This window comes from Rhipicephalus microplus, unplaced genomic scaffold, assembly GCF_043290135.1.
Source record: "Rhipicephalus microplus isolate Deutch F79 unplaced genomic scaffold, USDA_Rmic scaffold_685, whole genome shotgun sequence".
Taxonomy (NCBI): Eukaryota; Metazoa; Arthropoda; class Arachnida; order Ixodida; family Ixodidae; genus Rhipicephalus; species Rhipicephalus microplus.
Genome location: NW_027465241.1, coordinates 1 through 15,000, shown reverse-complemented (window position 1 = coordinate 15,000; position 15,000 = coordinate 1). Strand labels below are relative to the sequence as shown.

At 61.0% G+C, this 15,000-nt stretch overlaps 2 non-coding genes across 2 annotated transcripts; both read left to right on the top strand.

Annotated features, from left to right (window-relative positions):
- Positions 1 to 9,197: 9,197 nt before the first annotated feature.
- Positions 9,198 to 11,012, top strand: LOC142795460 (small subunit ribosomal RNA). Its single transcript, XR_012893046.1, has one exon. It is a non-coding gene; the product is annotated as a small subunit ribosomal RNA (ribosomal RNA).
- A 1,719-nt stretch (positions 11,013 to 12,731) lies between these two features.
- LOC142795457 (5.8S ribosomal RNA) lies at positions 12,732 to 12,884 on the top strand. Its single transcript, XR_012893044.1, has one exon. It is a non-coding gene; the product is annotated as a 5.8S ribosomal RNA (ribosomal RNA).
- The last annotated feature ends 2,116 nt before the right edge of the window (positions 12,885 to 15,000 follow it).

Here is a 15,000-nt window from a genome sequence, read left to right as displayed (position 1 = left end):
TACGCAGGTGTCCTAAGGCAGTTTTTTTTTTTTTTCCTCATTTTGATGTCGCCCCGGCTGACGTGGTTTTCGTTTTTCCGTGCCGCCCCGGCTGACGCGGTTTTCGTTTTTCCGTGCCGCCCCGGCTGACGCAGTTTTTGCGCCGCCCCGGCTGACGCGGTTTTCGCGCCGCCCCGGCTGACGCGGTTCCGACTTTGCACTTTTTGGCTCACCCCGGCTGGCGGCCCACTCACTCGATCGCCAGGTCTGTTTGCCCCGGTGGTTCCACCGCCAGGCTTAAGCGCGAACTTTTTTTGTTTGTTTTCTTTTGATTAAGCGCAAGCTTTTTTCTTTGTTTTCTTTTGATTAAGCGCGGGCTTTTTTCTTTGTTTTTTTTGCATTCGCCCCGGCAGACGCGGTTTTTGCGCCGCCCCGGCTGACGCGGTTTTTGCCGCCCCGGCTGACGCAGTTCGGACTTAGCACTTTTCGGCTGTGCCTGGCTGGCGGCCCACTCACTCGATCGCCATGTCTGTTTGCCACAGTTTTCCCGGTGGTGCCGCACCCGGGCTCGCCCCGGCTGACGCGGTTTCGTGCCGCCCCGGCAGACGCGGTTTTCGCGCCGCCCCGGCTGACGCGGTTTCGTGCCGCCCCGGCAGACGCGGTTTTTTGCCGCCCCGGCTGACGCAGTTCGGACTTGGCACTTTTTGGCTGAGCCTTGCTGGCGGCCCACTCACTCGATCGCCATGTCTGTTTGCCACAGTTTTCCCGGTGGTGCCGCACCCGGGCTCGCCCCGGCAGACGCGTTTTTTTTTTCTTTCGCCCCGGCTGACGCAGTTTTTGCGCCGCCCCGGCTGACGCGGTTTTCGCGCCGCCCCGGCTGACGCGGTTCCGACTTTGCACTTTTTGGCTCACCCCGGCTGGCGGCCCACTCACTCGATCGCCAGGTCTGTTTGCCCCGGTGGTTCCACCGCCAGGCTTAAGCGCGAACTTTTTTTGTTTGTTTTCTTTTGATTAAGCGCAAGCTTTTTTCTTTGTTTTCTTTTGATTAAGCGCGGGCTTTTTTCTTTGTTTTTTTTGCATTCGCCCCGGCAGACGCGGTTTTTGCGCCGCCCCGGCTGACGCGGTTTTTGCCGCCCCGGCTGACGCAGTTCGGACTTAGCACTTTTCGGCTGTGCCTGGCTGGCGGCCCACTCACTCGATCGCCATGTCTGTTTGCCACAGTTTTCCCGGTGGTGCCGCACCCGGGCTCGCCCCGGCTGACGCGGTTTCGTGCCGCCCCGGCAGACGCGGTTTTCGCGCCGCCCCGGCTGACGCGGTTTCGTGCCGCCCCGGCAGACGCGGTTTTTTGCCGCCCCGGCTGACGCAGTTCGGACTTGGCACTTTTTGGCTGAGCCTTGCTGGCGGCCCACTCACTCGATCGCCATGTCTGTTTGCCACAGTTTTCCCGGTGGTGCCGCACCCGGGCTCGCCCCGGCAGACGCGTTTTTTTTTTCTTTCGCCCCGGCTGACGCAGTTTTCGCGCCGCCCCGGCAGACGCGGTTTTCGCGCCGCCCCGGCAGACGCGGTTTTTTGCGCCGCCCCGGCTGACGCAGTTCGGACTTGGCACTTTTTGGCTGAGCCTGGCTGGCGGCCCACTCACTCGATCGCCATGTCTGTTTGCCACAGTTTTCCCGGTGGTGCCGCACCCGGGCTCGCCCCGGCTGACGCAGTTTTCGCGCCGCCCCGGCTGACGCGGTTTCGTGCCGCCCCGGCAGACGCGGTTTTTTGCGCCGCCCCGGCTGACGCGGTTTTTTGCCGCCCCGGCTGACGCAGTTCGGACTTGGCACTTTTCGGCTGTGCCTGGCTGGCGGCCCACTCACTCGATCGCCATGTCTGTTTGCCACAGTTTTCCCGGTGGTGCCGCACCCGGGCTCGCCCCGGCAGACGCGTTTTTTTTTTTTCTTTCGCCCCGGCTGACGCAGTTTTCGCGCCGCCCCGGCTGACGCGGTTTCGTGCCGCCCCGGCAGACGCGGTTTTTTGCGCCGCCCCGGCTGACGCGGTTTTTGCCGCCCCGGCTGACGCAGTTCGGACTTGGCACTTTTTGGCTGAGCCTGGCTGGCGGCCCACTCACTCGATCGCCATGTCTGTTAGCCACAGTTTTCCCGGTGGTGCCGCACCCGGGCTCGCCCCGGCTGACGCAGTTTTCGCGCCGCCCCGGCTGACGCGGTTTCGTGCCGCCCCGGCAGACGCGGTTTTCGCGCCGCCCCGGCTGACGCGGTTTTTGCCGCCCCGGCTGACGCAGTTCGGACTTAGCACTTTTCGGCTGTGCCTGGCTGGCGGCCCACTCACTCGATCGCCATGTCTGTTTGCCACAGTTTTCCCGGTGGTGCCGCACCCGGGCTCGCCCCGGCTGACGCAGTTTTCGCGCCGCCCCGGCTGACGCGGTTTCGTGCCGCCCCGGCAGACGCGGTTTTCGCGCCGCCCCGGCTGACGCGGTTTCGTGCCGCCCCGGCAGACGCGGTTTTTTGCCGCCCCAGCTGACGCAGTTCGGACTTAGCACTTTTTGGCTGAGCCTTGCTGGCGGCCCACTCACTCGATCGCCATGTCTGTTTGCCACAGTTTTCCCGGTGGTGCCGCACCCGGGCTCGCCCCGGCAGACGCGTTTTTTTTTTTCTTTCGCCCCGGCTGACGCAGTTTTCGCGCCGCCCCGGCAGACGCGGTTTTCGCGCCGCCCCGGCAGACGCGGTTTTTTGCGCCGCCCCGGCTGACGCGGTTTTTTGCCGCCCCGGCTGACGCAGTTCGGACTTGGCACTTTTTGGCTGAGCCTGGCTGGCGGCCCACTCACTCGATCGCCATGTCTGTTTGCCACAGTTTTCCCGGTGGTGCCGCACCCGGGCTCGCCCCGGCTGACGCAGTTTTCGCGCCGCCCCGGCTGACGCGGTTTCGTGCCGCCCCGGCAGACGCGGTTTTTTGCGCCGCCCCGGCTGACGCGGTTTTTTGCCGCCCCGGCTGACACGGTTCGGACTTTGCACTTTTCGGCTGTGCCTGGCTGGCGGCCCACTCACTCGATCGCCATGTCTGTTTGCCACAGTTTTCCCGGTGGTGCCGCACCCGGGCTCGCCCCGGCAGACGCGTTTTTTTTTTTTTTTCTTTCGCCCCGGCTGACGCAGTTTTCGCGCCGCCCCGGCTGACGCGGTTTCGTGCCGCCCCGGCAGACGCGGTTTTTTGCGCCGCCCCGGCTGACGTGGTTTTTGCCGCCCCGGCTGACGCAGTTCGGACTTTGCACTTTTTGGCTGAGCCTGGCTGGCGGCCCACTCACTCGATCGCCATGTCTGTTTGCCACAGTTTTCCCGGTGGTGCCGCACCCGGGCTCGCCCCGGCAGACGCGTTTTTTTTTTTTCCTTCGCCCCGGCAGACGTGGTTCCCCCCCCCCCCCTCCGTCTTTCTTTTTGTTTTTTTTTTTCGCCGCGGCTGAAGTGGATTTTTCGGTGCCTCGACGCCCCGGTAGTCGCGGTTTTTCCGTTTCCGCACGGCCCCGGCTGACGCTGCTCGGTCACAGTCGCCTTTTGTGGTGATTGCAGACTTCTTGAGCGCGGGTGTTTTTTTTTTTTGTTGTTGTTGTTGTTTTATTACGCATTCGCTCCAGCAGACGCTGTTTAGACTTTTTGTTTCCTCTTTTATCCTGCGACGAGGTGACGAGGTTTATTCGGTGCCCCGCCGCCCCGGCTGAAGTGATTTTTCCTGTCCCGTGCCGCCCCGGCTGACGCGGTTGGGACTTCGCGTTTGTTCGGCCGCCACGGGTTTTGGCGCACTCGCTCGGTTGCTTGTTGTTGCCACTTGTTGCGAACCCAGGTTTCTTGAGCGAGCGCGGGCGTTTTTTCTTCCTTTCTTTCTTTGTTCTATGTGTTAGCGAATCGGCCTTTAATATCACACGAGGACTCACAACCAACAATTTTCAGTTTGAAGTGTAAAAAATCTGCAGGTGTTGACGTAACTGACTTGCCCCGTACCCTTGAGTACATCCATGAAGTTCTCGTAGTACTACTAAATCGCATTATTCCAAGTGGAGAAATTCCCATAAACTTGCAAACCTCTACACGAAAATCGGTGCGCGTGATAAAGTTGAAAATTATCGTCCGATATCAAATGTGCCTTCTATAACACAAATTCTAGGAAAAAAAAAAAAAAAACACTTGTTCGCCGTTTTCTGCGCCGTGACTGGCAGCACTCCGGCGAAGCGAAACGGGGTCGATTCGAGCACGATATCGGCGTCTTTCGACGTGCTCGCCGGCGACCGTCGCACGAGTACGTCGCACGAGCGCGTCTGCCGGGGCGCCGTTTGCGAAGCCGACGCAAAAGTGGGAACCGCCGCTCGGATGATCGCCGCTTTCGGCAGAGTGAGTGTTGGCACTCCGGGGAAGCGAAACAGCGTGAATGCGCCCACGAAATCGGCGTATTTTGAAGTGCCCGCCGGCGACCGTCGCACGAGTACGGTAAACCGCGTCAGCCGGGGCGTAGTTCGGGACGCCGACGAAAAAGTGGGAAGCGCAACTCGGATCTTCGCCGTTTTTGCAGGAGTGAGTGGCGGCCCTCCTGCGAGACCAAGAAGCATCGATTCGTGCACGAATTCGGCGCCTTTCGACGTGATCGCCGGCGACCGTCGCTCGAGTAGGGCAAACCGCGTCTGCCGGGGCGGGCTTCGGGACGCCGATGCGAAAGTGGGAAACGCTGCTCGGATGTTCGCCGTTTTTGGCCGAGTGAGTGCTGGCACACGGGCGAAGCCAAACGGGGCCGATTACGGCACGATATCGGCGTCTTTCGACGTGCCCGCCGGCGACCGTCGCACGAGTACGGTAAACCGCGTCAGCCCGGGCGGAGTTCGGGACGCCGATGCGAAAGTGGAGAACGCCGCTCGGATCTTCGCCGTTTTTGGAGGAGTGAGTGGCGGCACTCCGGAGAAGCCAGGGAGCGCCAATTAGCGCACGATATCGGCGTCTTTCGACGCGCTCGCCGGCGACCGTCGCACGAGTAGGGCAAACCGCGTCTGCCGGGGCGGGGTTTACGACGCCGACGCAAAAGTGGGAACCGCCGCTCGGATGTTGGCCGTTTTTGGCAGAGTGAGTGCTGGCACTCCGGCGACGCGAAAGAGCGCGAATGCGCCCACGAAAGTGGCGTATTTGGACGTGCGTGACGGCGACCGCTGCAGGAGTACGAAAAACCACGTCAGCCGGGGCGAGCGACACACGGCGGTCTGGGTGCTTATCGCTGCTATTATAGGGGCACCCCGGCAGACGCAGAAAAAAAAAAAAAAATTTTCGACCTTCTTTTTTGCTGGTCGAGCTCGGGTAACCCAGGTCGCAATGGGAGCCGCGCACGAAAGCGGCGTCGCGAGACGCGTTCGCGGTCGCTAGTCGCACGAGCTCGGCAACCGCGTCAGCCGGCGCGGAGTTCGGGATGCCGACGGCTAAGTGGGTACCGCTGCTCGGATGTTCGCCGTTTTTGGCCGAGTGAGTGCTGGCACTCCGGTGAAGCCAAGGAGCGCCAATTCGTGCACGATATCGGCGTCTTTCGACGTGCCCGCCGGCCACCGCCGCACGAGTACGGCAAACCGCGTCTGCCGGGGCGGGGTTCGCGACGCGTACGCAATAGTGGGAACCGTCGCTCGGATGTTCGTCGTCTTTGGCCGAGCGAGTGCTGGCACTCCGGCGAAGCGAAACGGGGCCGATTCGGGCACGATATCGGCGTATTTCGACGTGCTCGCCGGCGACCGTCGCACGAGTACGGCAAAGCGCGTCTGCCGGGGCGAGGTTTGCGACGCCGACGAAAAAGTGGGAAGCGCCGCTCGGATCTTCGCCGTTTTTGCAGGAGTGAGTGGCGGCCCTCCTGCGAGACCAAGAAGCATCGACTCGCGCACGATATCGGTGTCTTTCGACGTGCCCGCCGGCCACCGCCGCACGAGTACGGCAAACCGCGTATGCCGGGGCGGGGTTGGCGACGCCGACGCAAAAGTGGGAACCGCCACTAGGATGTTCGCCGTTTTTGGCAGAGTGAGTGCTGGCACTCCGGCGAAGCGAAAGAGCGCGAATGCGCCCACGAAAGTGGCGTGTTTGGACGTGCTTGACGACGACCACCGCAGGAAAACGAAAAACCACGTCAGCCGGGGCGAGCGACCCATGGCGGTCTGGGTGCTTATCGCTGCTATTATAGGGGCACCCCGGCAGACGCAAAAAAAAAAAAAAAATTTTTTTCGACATTCTTTTTTGCTCGTCGACCTCGGGTGACCCAGGTCGCAGTGGGAGCCGCGCACGAAAGCGGCGTCGCGAGACGGCTTCGCGGTCGCTAGTCGCACGAGCTCGGCAACCGCGTCTGCCGGGGCGGAGTTCGGGACGCCGACGGCTAAGTGGGAACCGCCGCTCGGATGTTCGCCGTTTGTGGCCGAGTGAGTGCTGGCACTCCGGCGAAGCCAAACGGGGCCGATTCCGGCACGATATCGGCGTCTTTCTACGTGCTCGCCGGCGACCGTCGCACGAGTACGGCAAAGTGCGTCTGCCGGGGCGGGGTTTGCGACGCGTACGCAATAGTGAGAACCGTCGCTCGGATGTTCGTCGTCTTTCGCCGAGCCAGTGCTGGCAATCCGGCGAAGCCGAACGGAGCCGATTCGGGCACGATATCGGCGTCTTTCCACGTGCTCGCCGGCGACCGTCGCACGAGTACGGTAAACCGCGTCAGCCGGGGCGGAGTTCGGGACGCCGATGCGAAAGTGGGAAGCGCCGCTCGGATCTTCGCCGTTTTTGGAGGAGTCAGTGGCGGCACTCCGGTGAAGCCAAGGTGCGCCAATTCGCGCACGATATCGGCGTCTTTCGACGTGCCCGCCGGCCACCGTCGCACGAGTACGGCAAACCTCGTCTGCCGGGGCGGGGTTTGCGACGCCGACGCAAAAGTGGGAACCGCCGCTCGGATGTTCGCCGTTTTTGGCAGAGTGAGTGCTGGCACTCCGGCGAAGCGAAAGAGCGCGAATGCGCCCACGAAAGTGGCGTGTTTGGACGTGCTTGACGACGACCACCGCAGGAAAACGAAAAACCACGTCAGCCGGGGCGAGCGACCCATGGCGGTCTGGGTGCTTATCGCTGCTATTATAGGGGCACCCCGGCAGACGCAAAAAAAAAAAAAATTTTTTTCGACATTCTTTTTTGCTCGTCGACCTCGGGTGACCCAGGTCGCAGTGGGAGCCGCGCACGAAAGCGGCGTCGCGAGACGGCTTCGCGGTCGCTAGTCGCACGAGCTCGGCAACCGCGTCTGCCGGGGCGGAGTTCGGGACGCCGACGGCTAAGTGGGAACCGCCGCTCGGATGTTCGCCGTTTGTGGCCGAGTGAGTGCTGGCACTCCGGCGAAGCCAAACGGGGCCGATTCCGGCACGATATCGGCGTCTTTCTACGTGCTCGCCGGCGACCGTCGCACGAGTACGGCAAAGTGCGTCTGCCGGGGCGGGGTTTGCGACGCGTACGCAATAGTGAGAACCGTCGCTCGGATGTTCGTCGTCTTTCGCCGAGCCAGTGCTGGCACTCCGGCGAAGCCGAACGGAGCCGATTCGGGCACGATATCGGCGTCTTTCCACGTGCTCGCCGGCGACCGTCGCACGAGTACGGTAAACCGCGTCAGCCGGGGCGGAGTTCGGGACGCCGATGCGAAAGTGGGAAGCGCCGCTCGGATCTTCGCCGTTTTTGGAGGAGTCAGTGGCGGCACTCCGGTGAAGCCAAGGTGCGCCAATTCGCGCACGATATCGGCGTCTTTCGACGTGCCCGCCGGCCACCGTCGCACGAGTACGGCAAACCTCGTCTGCCGGGGCGGGGTTTGCGACGCCGACGCAAAAGTGGGAACCGCCGCTCGGATGTTCGCCGTTTTTGGCAGAGTGAGTGCTGGCACTCCGGCGAAGCGAAAGAGCGTGAATGCGCCCACGAAAGTAGCGTATTTGGACGTGCTTGACGGCGACCGCCGCAGGAGTACGAAAAACCACGTCAGCCGGGGCGAGCGACCCACGGCGGTCTGGGTGCTTATCGCTGCTATTATAGGGGCACCCCGGCAGACGCAGAAAGAAAAAAAAAAATGGGGACATGGCGTGCGTCACCGTGCGGCTTCGCAGCGTTGCCGAAGTCGCCGAGCCCTTCGACTGAGCCGAACGGCGGACAGGGAACGTTGGTCGGCCGTTCTAACCTGTCGGTGCCACGCCGAGACGTCGTTAAGGAAAACCGCGTCGTGGGCCTCTACGACGCCGTCGAGTCGTTGTACGTTTGGTGTCCAGCGTGTCGGCGGCGAGTAGCGGACACGTCGTTCACGACTTCGGTCTTTCGCAGTCGACGCGAACTTGCGGAGAGTCGTGGTGCCTCACGTTTTCGGCAGAAACCGCGGCGGAATTTTCCCGTGCGTGCGCGCACGACCTCGGTGCTGTGCCGTCAGCGTAGTGTTGCACAAACTCGTGGCCTACCCAAGGTGCGGTACGTTTGCGGCCGTATCCTCGGTGGGAATTTCGTGAGTAGGGTCGCAAATTCTACGACCTCGGCGGGTTTGAGAGCGACGTAGACTTGTGGCACGCTCAACATGCCACACGTTTCGGGGCACACCCGCGGTGAAATTTTCTCGAGTACGCTCGTATTAGGGCCCAAGGAGGTCTGGGTACTTATCGCTGCTATTATGTGGGGGTTCTCGTGAGCGGCGTACGCGAAAGCGACCGGGTGTCTGATATGCGGCGGGCTTCGGCCTCGTCAAGCGTGTCCTCGGGTCTGCTCCAGGGGAATCCACGGCAGTCGTCTGCAGCCTCATCCGCTTGATGCGTTAGGGGCTGGTTGTCGGACGGTGCCGTTTTACCACGATATCGAGGTGTGTTCCGTGTCGTCCTCGGGCGATTCAGATGCGAAAGCGCCGAAGACGCGGGCGTGACCCGTCGTCTGGCGGCTTTGCAGTCTCGGCTCCGTTGCTAGTTCCGGCCGGTCCACCGACAGTGCAGCGGGCTTGGGCAACCCGCACGGCGCGACCGAGTCGATGCAACGAAAAAGAGCGAGCATGAACGTGCTTCTTGCCGCACGGCTCCCACTCGTCTTTCGGGAAGGTTGTGCCGTAGCGAGCTCGAACGCCGTCATCTCGGAGTGCAAAATAAGCGTGTTGGGGCGCCTGAAGGTGGCCTCCGCCGCACACAGACTGCGTCCGGCCCGCCGAGGGCGAGGACGGACGCGCAGTCGAACGATTACCTGGTTGATCCTGCCAGTAATCATATGCTTGTCTCAAAGATTAAGCCATGCATGTCTAAGTACATGCCGAAATAAGGCGAAACCGCGAATGGCTCATTAAATCAGTTATGGTTCCTTAGATCGTTTCTTCCTACTTGGATAACTGTGGCAATTCTAGAGCTAATACATGCAGTGAGCCTGGAGCCCTTTGGGTAACGGGTGCTTTTATTAGACCAAGATCGATCGGGTTTCGGCCCGTATTGTGTGGTGACTCTGGATAACTTTGTGCTGATCGCATGGCCACGAGCCGGCGACGTTTCTTTCAAGTGTCTGCCTTATCAACTTTCGATGGTAGGTTACTTGCTTACCATGGTTGTTACGGGTAACGGAGAATCAGGGTTCGATTCCGGAGAGGGAGCCTGAGAAACGGCTACCACATCCAAGGAAGGCAGCAGGCGCGCAAATTACCCACTCCCGGCACGGGGAGGTAGTGACGAAAAATAACAATACGGGACTCTTTTGAGGCCCCGTAATTGAAATGAGTACACTCTAAATCCTTTAACGAGGATCAATTGGAGGGCAAGTCTGGTGCCAGCAGCCGCGGTAATTCCAGCTCCAATAGCGTATACTAAAGCTGCTGCGGTTAAAAAGCTCGTAGTTGGATCTCAGTTCCAGACGAGTAGTGCATCTACCCGATGCGACGGCTCGGACTGAACATCATGCCGGTTCTTTCTTGGTGCACTTCATTGTGTGCCTCGAGATGGCCGGTGCTTTTACTTTGAAAAAATTAGAGTGCTCAACGCAGGCGAGTCGCCTGAATAAACTTGCATGGAATAATAGAACAAGACCTCGTTTCTGTTCTGTTGGTTTTTGGAATACGAGGTAATGATTAAGAGGGACGGACGGGGGCATTCGTATTGCGGCGCTAGAGGTGAAATTCTTGGACCGTCGCAAGACGAACTACTGCGAAAGCATTTGCCAAGAATGTTTTCATTGATCAAGAACGAAAGTCAGAGGTTCGAAGGCGATCAGATACCGCCCTAGTTCTGACCATAAACGATGCCAACCAGCGATCCGCCTGAGTTACTCAAATGACTCGGCGGGCAGCTTCCGGGAAACCAAAGTATTTGGGTTCCGGGGGAAGTATGGTTGCAAAGCTGAAACTTAAAGGAATTGACGGAAGGGCACCACCAGGAGTGGAGCCTGCGGCTTAATTTGACTCAACACGGGAAAACTTACCCGGCCCGGACACTGGGAGGATTGACAGATTGAGAGCTCTTTCTTGATTCGGTGGATGGTGGTGCATGGCCGTTCTTAGTTGGTGGAGCGATTTGTCTGGTTAATTCCGATAACGAACGAGACTCTAGCCTATTAAATAGGTGCGGGGTTCCCAGCACCTTACAACCTTCTTAGAGGGACAAGCGGCTCCTAGCCGCACGAAACAGAGCAATAACAGGTCTGTGATGCCCTTAGATGTCCGGGGCCGCACGCGCGCTACACTGAAGGAAGCAGCGTGTCTTTATCCCTGTCTGAAAAGACTGGGTAACCCGTGGAACTTCTTTCGTGATTGGGATAGGGGCTTGCAATTGTTCCCCTTGAACGAGGAATTCCCAGTAAGCGCGAGTCATAAGCTCGCGTTGATTACGTCCCTGCCCTTTGTACACACCGCCCGTCGCTACTACCGATTGAATGATTTAGTGAGGTCTTCGGACCGATGTCCGGCGCGGCCTTTCGGTTGCGCCGGTCTGTTGGAAAGATGACCAAACTTGATCATTTAGAGGAAGTAAAAGTCGTAACAAGGTTTCCGTAGGTGAACCTGCGGAAGGATCATTAACGGATTGTGAAGGGTGAGCGCCTCAGCTGCGTCTGCGCCCGACACTTTCTGCCGCTGACCCCGTTTGGACGCGGGGTCGGCTTTTCCCCACGGGGCTGCCTGAATGTGGAGCGGCACCCCGTGACAAATTGTTGCGCCCAGCGGACGCCAACACCGCGACCTTGGACGGTCGGCCAGGTGGCGGACGCGGGTACAAACGGCGCAACGCACTCATAGGTCGGCTTTCGACCCGCCACTGCACCGTGGCTCGAAGCGCTCGAAATGCGCGACCCGACCGCTGCGGGACCGCCTAGTACTGTAAACAGGAGCGGCGGAGCGCGAACGGCGAGTCGTGGTTACGTCGGTAGAAGGCGAGGCTGCGCGTTCCCGAAACGCCAGCCGAGTGCCCTCCCGACCGTTCGAGCGTGCAAGAACGAGACCCGACAATCGCGCGGCGACTGCCAAGTACGAGAGGAACGGCACAAGCGTCGGCGGTCGGTCAAGGAACTGGCGATGTGACGGGTCCGCTGTGCACCAGTGCATACCGTCCCGCCGTCCGCGGCAAGCGCCTCCGCGTCCTCGGGTGACGGAGGCTGCCGGTCGGTTCTTGCAGGCGAGGGATCTCGCTGGCACCGGTTCGCGTTGACGCGCGGCCGGTCATGGCACGGCGATGCGACGGCCGAGGTGCGCAGTACTCGATGGAGGAACCGCACGCTCCGATGACCGTCCCGCCCTCCGCGGCGTATGCGTACCGACCGTAATGGTTGCAGCAGCGCCGGCCGGCTTTTGAATTCGCCACACGAAACACGGTGCGAGATCGCGGTTAGGGGAGCGTCGACGTTGCCAGGCGTTTTGCTTGCTGCCGAGGGAAAGGCGGCACGGCCACGTCGCGCTCGTCGCGATTAGCGGGTCTGCGCGCTTTGGGAAGGTGCCGCAACGACTTGCCGAAAGAGGAAGCACGGAAGAACGAGGGACTTGGACGTCCCGACAATTGAACGCACTTGCGGCCAGGCCCTTGCTGGCTTCGTTCTTCCGCCTCGAGTAGGCTCGTACGCGGCTCCGGCGCCGAAAGTGGTCCTTGGCACCGACTTCGGTGGACGTGGGAAGTGCCGCGCAAGTACGGCGCGCCTGGCTCCACCTGTTGGCTAAAGTAGGCAGCCGGATCGGCATTTTGGTGTGCGGTGGCAAACCGTGGATGCGAAAAAAGCTTGTGCGATTTCGTGGAACAAAAAGCGGGGGTCCCCCTTTTTATGCGGAGGAGACCGACCCGCCCGCCGTGGTGAACCGCGACGCCACGGTAAAAACGGGAGAGGCTTGTCGATGGGACCGTGCATCCCGCGCTCCACGGAGGCCGGGAGGCGGCCGCCCGAGGAAATGTGTAGCCGTCGAGGCCCGCATCTGCGTGCACTCTTATCCAAATGGGTGTACCGCAGGCATTTTCTGGTTAGGCGGGCCAATGAGAGCGAGCACACAACGATACCTACGGGTCCGGCTTGGAGAACCGGCTTCGACGCCTCCCGAGTATTTATAGAGGGGTGGACCACGAAAGCACTCGCAAGTAGCGGAAGCGAAACGCCGTCCGAAACACACCGTTTGCTCGATTTGCGGCAGCCGAAAAAGGCGCGGCAGAGTTTTGGAGTCCAAGCGTGCGCTGAAAAGCGCCCTTCTTGGCCACTGTTTGGCCGAGTGCCAGAAACGTTTGGTTTTGACTGTACGGAATTGAACAAACACTTTTTCACGACTCTAAGCGGTGGATCACTCGGTTCTCGGGTCGATGAAGAACGCAGCCAGCTGCGAGACTTGGTGTGAATTGCAGGACACACTGAGCACTGATTCTTTGAACGCACATTGCGGCCTTGGGTCTTCCCTTGGCTTCGTCTGTCTGAGGGTCGGATCACATATCAAGAGAGCCTTCGGCGCACAAGGGAACGTGAGCCGTCGACTCGTTTTGACCGCGTCGGCAACACGGACAGCACGCTGAACACCTCACAGCGAGCGCCAACAGCGGCCACTCAAGGGCGAGACGGTGGCGACCGTCGTGCCAGAGCCCAACCGAAACGGGGGCGACCGACTGCATTGAGGATGTGGCACCTCGTTGAGACCGCCGCAGGACTTCGAGTCGGAAGGAAGCCTGCAGGGAAAGTGCGGTCGAGGTTGCGTACTCCTCTCTGCGACCGGGCGCGCAAGAGCTGCGAGAGCCACGGACGCGCAACTTTAACGCACGGTAAACACGAGGAGCGAAAGCCGGCCAGCAAAGCTTCTCCAGCCGTGCGCAAAGTGCGCGAGATCGCAGCCTTGCGTTGCGCTTGTTGCCCTCGAAGTAAGCAGGGTGTCCCGTAGACCGGGCGCTCGAACACGCTGCGGGGCCGTGCCTCCTCCAGGCTTTGCCGCGCGAACAGGGAACGTTCGCGCGCAAAGCGCAGGGAGGTGAGGAGGCTGCGCCCGACGTTTGCGGTTCGCTGCGTACGCGGTTGATGCGGAGAGCACGGCGCGACGACTTGCCGCGAAGCGGAAAAAGTCTCCCGCACGAGTTGGCGAAACGTTGGCGAAGCTTAAGGCGTTCTCGTCGTAGTCCGCCGTCGGTCTAAGTGCTTCGCAGTTCCCGTCCCGTTCAAAAAACTGGGCCACTCCAGTTGGGGCGGGGGCGACGCTACACGAGACGATGCCTCTCGCCAGGCTGCGTGGCTGCCCTTGCGGCGGCGGCGACTGGCCTCGGCGGTGTTTGGGCTTTCGACACGGTCGTTTATCACGCAACTGCTCGGACGCCGCACGCGCGCAGCGGAATGCCGCTTGCCAGCCTTGTGAAGATGTGACCCTGTACAGGGTTGCGGGCGCACTTGGTAGGGCGTCGTACTCGGTTCGCGATGGGTTTACGAACGTGTCCCGTCACTTCCACGTCACACCGGTTGTGCGCCGCACGCGTGCAGCGGGGAAGCCGATTGCCAGCCTTGTGAAGAAGTGGCCCTGTACAGGGTTGCGGGCGCACTTGGTAGGGCGAGCGCACGCGGTCGTGCAGGAAGTTGATGGAAGCGAATGTATCCGCTGTCGACCTCAGATCAGGCGAGACAACCCGCTGAATTTAAGCATATCACTAAGCGGAGGAAAAGAAACCAACAGGGATTCCCCGAGTAGCTGCGAGCGAAACGGGACCGAGCCCAGCACCGAATCCCCCGTCCTTGCAGGCGGTCGGGAAATGTGGTGTATGGGAGGCGACGTTCTCGGGTGTTTGCGACGGTGCAAGTCCCCCTGACAGGGGCTTGTCCCAGAGTGGGTGCCAGGCCCGTCTCCGCCGTTGCGCGCCCGGGATGGAGCCTCCCGTGAGTCGGGTTGCTTGAGAGTGCAGCCCTAAGTGGGTGGTAAACTCCATCTAAGGCTAAATACGACCGAGAGACCGATAGTTCACAAGTACCGTGAGGGAAAGTTGAAAAGAACTTTGAAGAGAGAGTTCAAGAGTACGTGAAACCGCTTAGAGTAAAACGGGTGGGCCCTCGAAGCTCGAAAGCGGTGGGATTCAGTCTCCGGACGATCGCGGAGCCGGCGGCGTCAGGTAAACGGTCCCCTTCGGGGGACTGTTCCGGCTGCTGGCACGCAGACGCGGTCTCCGGGGTGCGCACTTCCCACCGCCGGTAGGACGCCGCGACGGACGCGGGTCAAAGGGAACAAGCACGACTTTGAGTCCGGCAGTGGAGGTGACCTGCCCGTCTCTTCGGAGACGGCACGCGGGAGTTATACCACGCCGTGCACGAAAAGTTCGTCACCCCGTCCAGGCCCCATGGGCTTCTCCCGGTTGTCGGGAGGCCCGAACGATGACGCCCTCCGGAAACGGAGCGGAGAACCCGCTGGGCAAGCTTGTCGTCTCCTGCTGTCCGGGTTGGTCCCGCGGCGGCGGGTTGGCCGGCGAGAAGCCTCTGCGAGCGGGGCTATTCTCCCGCGGAGGCGCTATCGTGGTTTGCGGCGAGTAGGTCGGTAACCCACCCGACCCGTCTTGAAACACGGACCAAGGAGTCT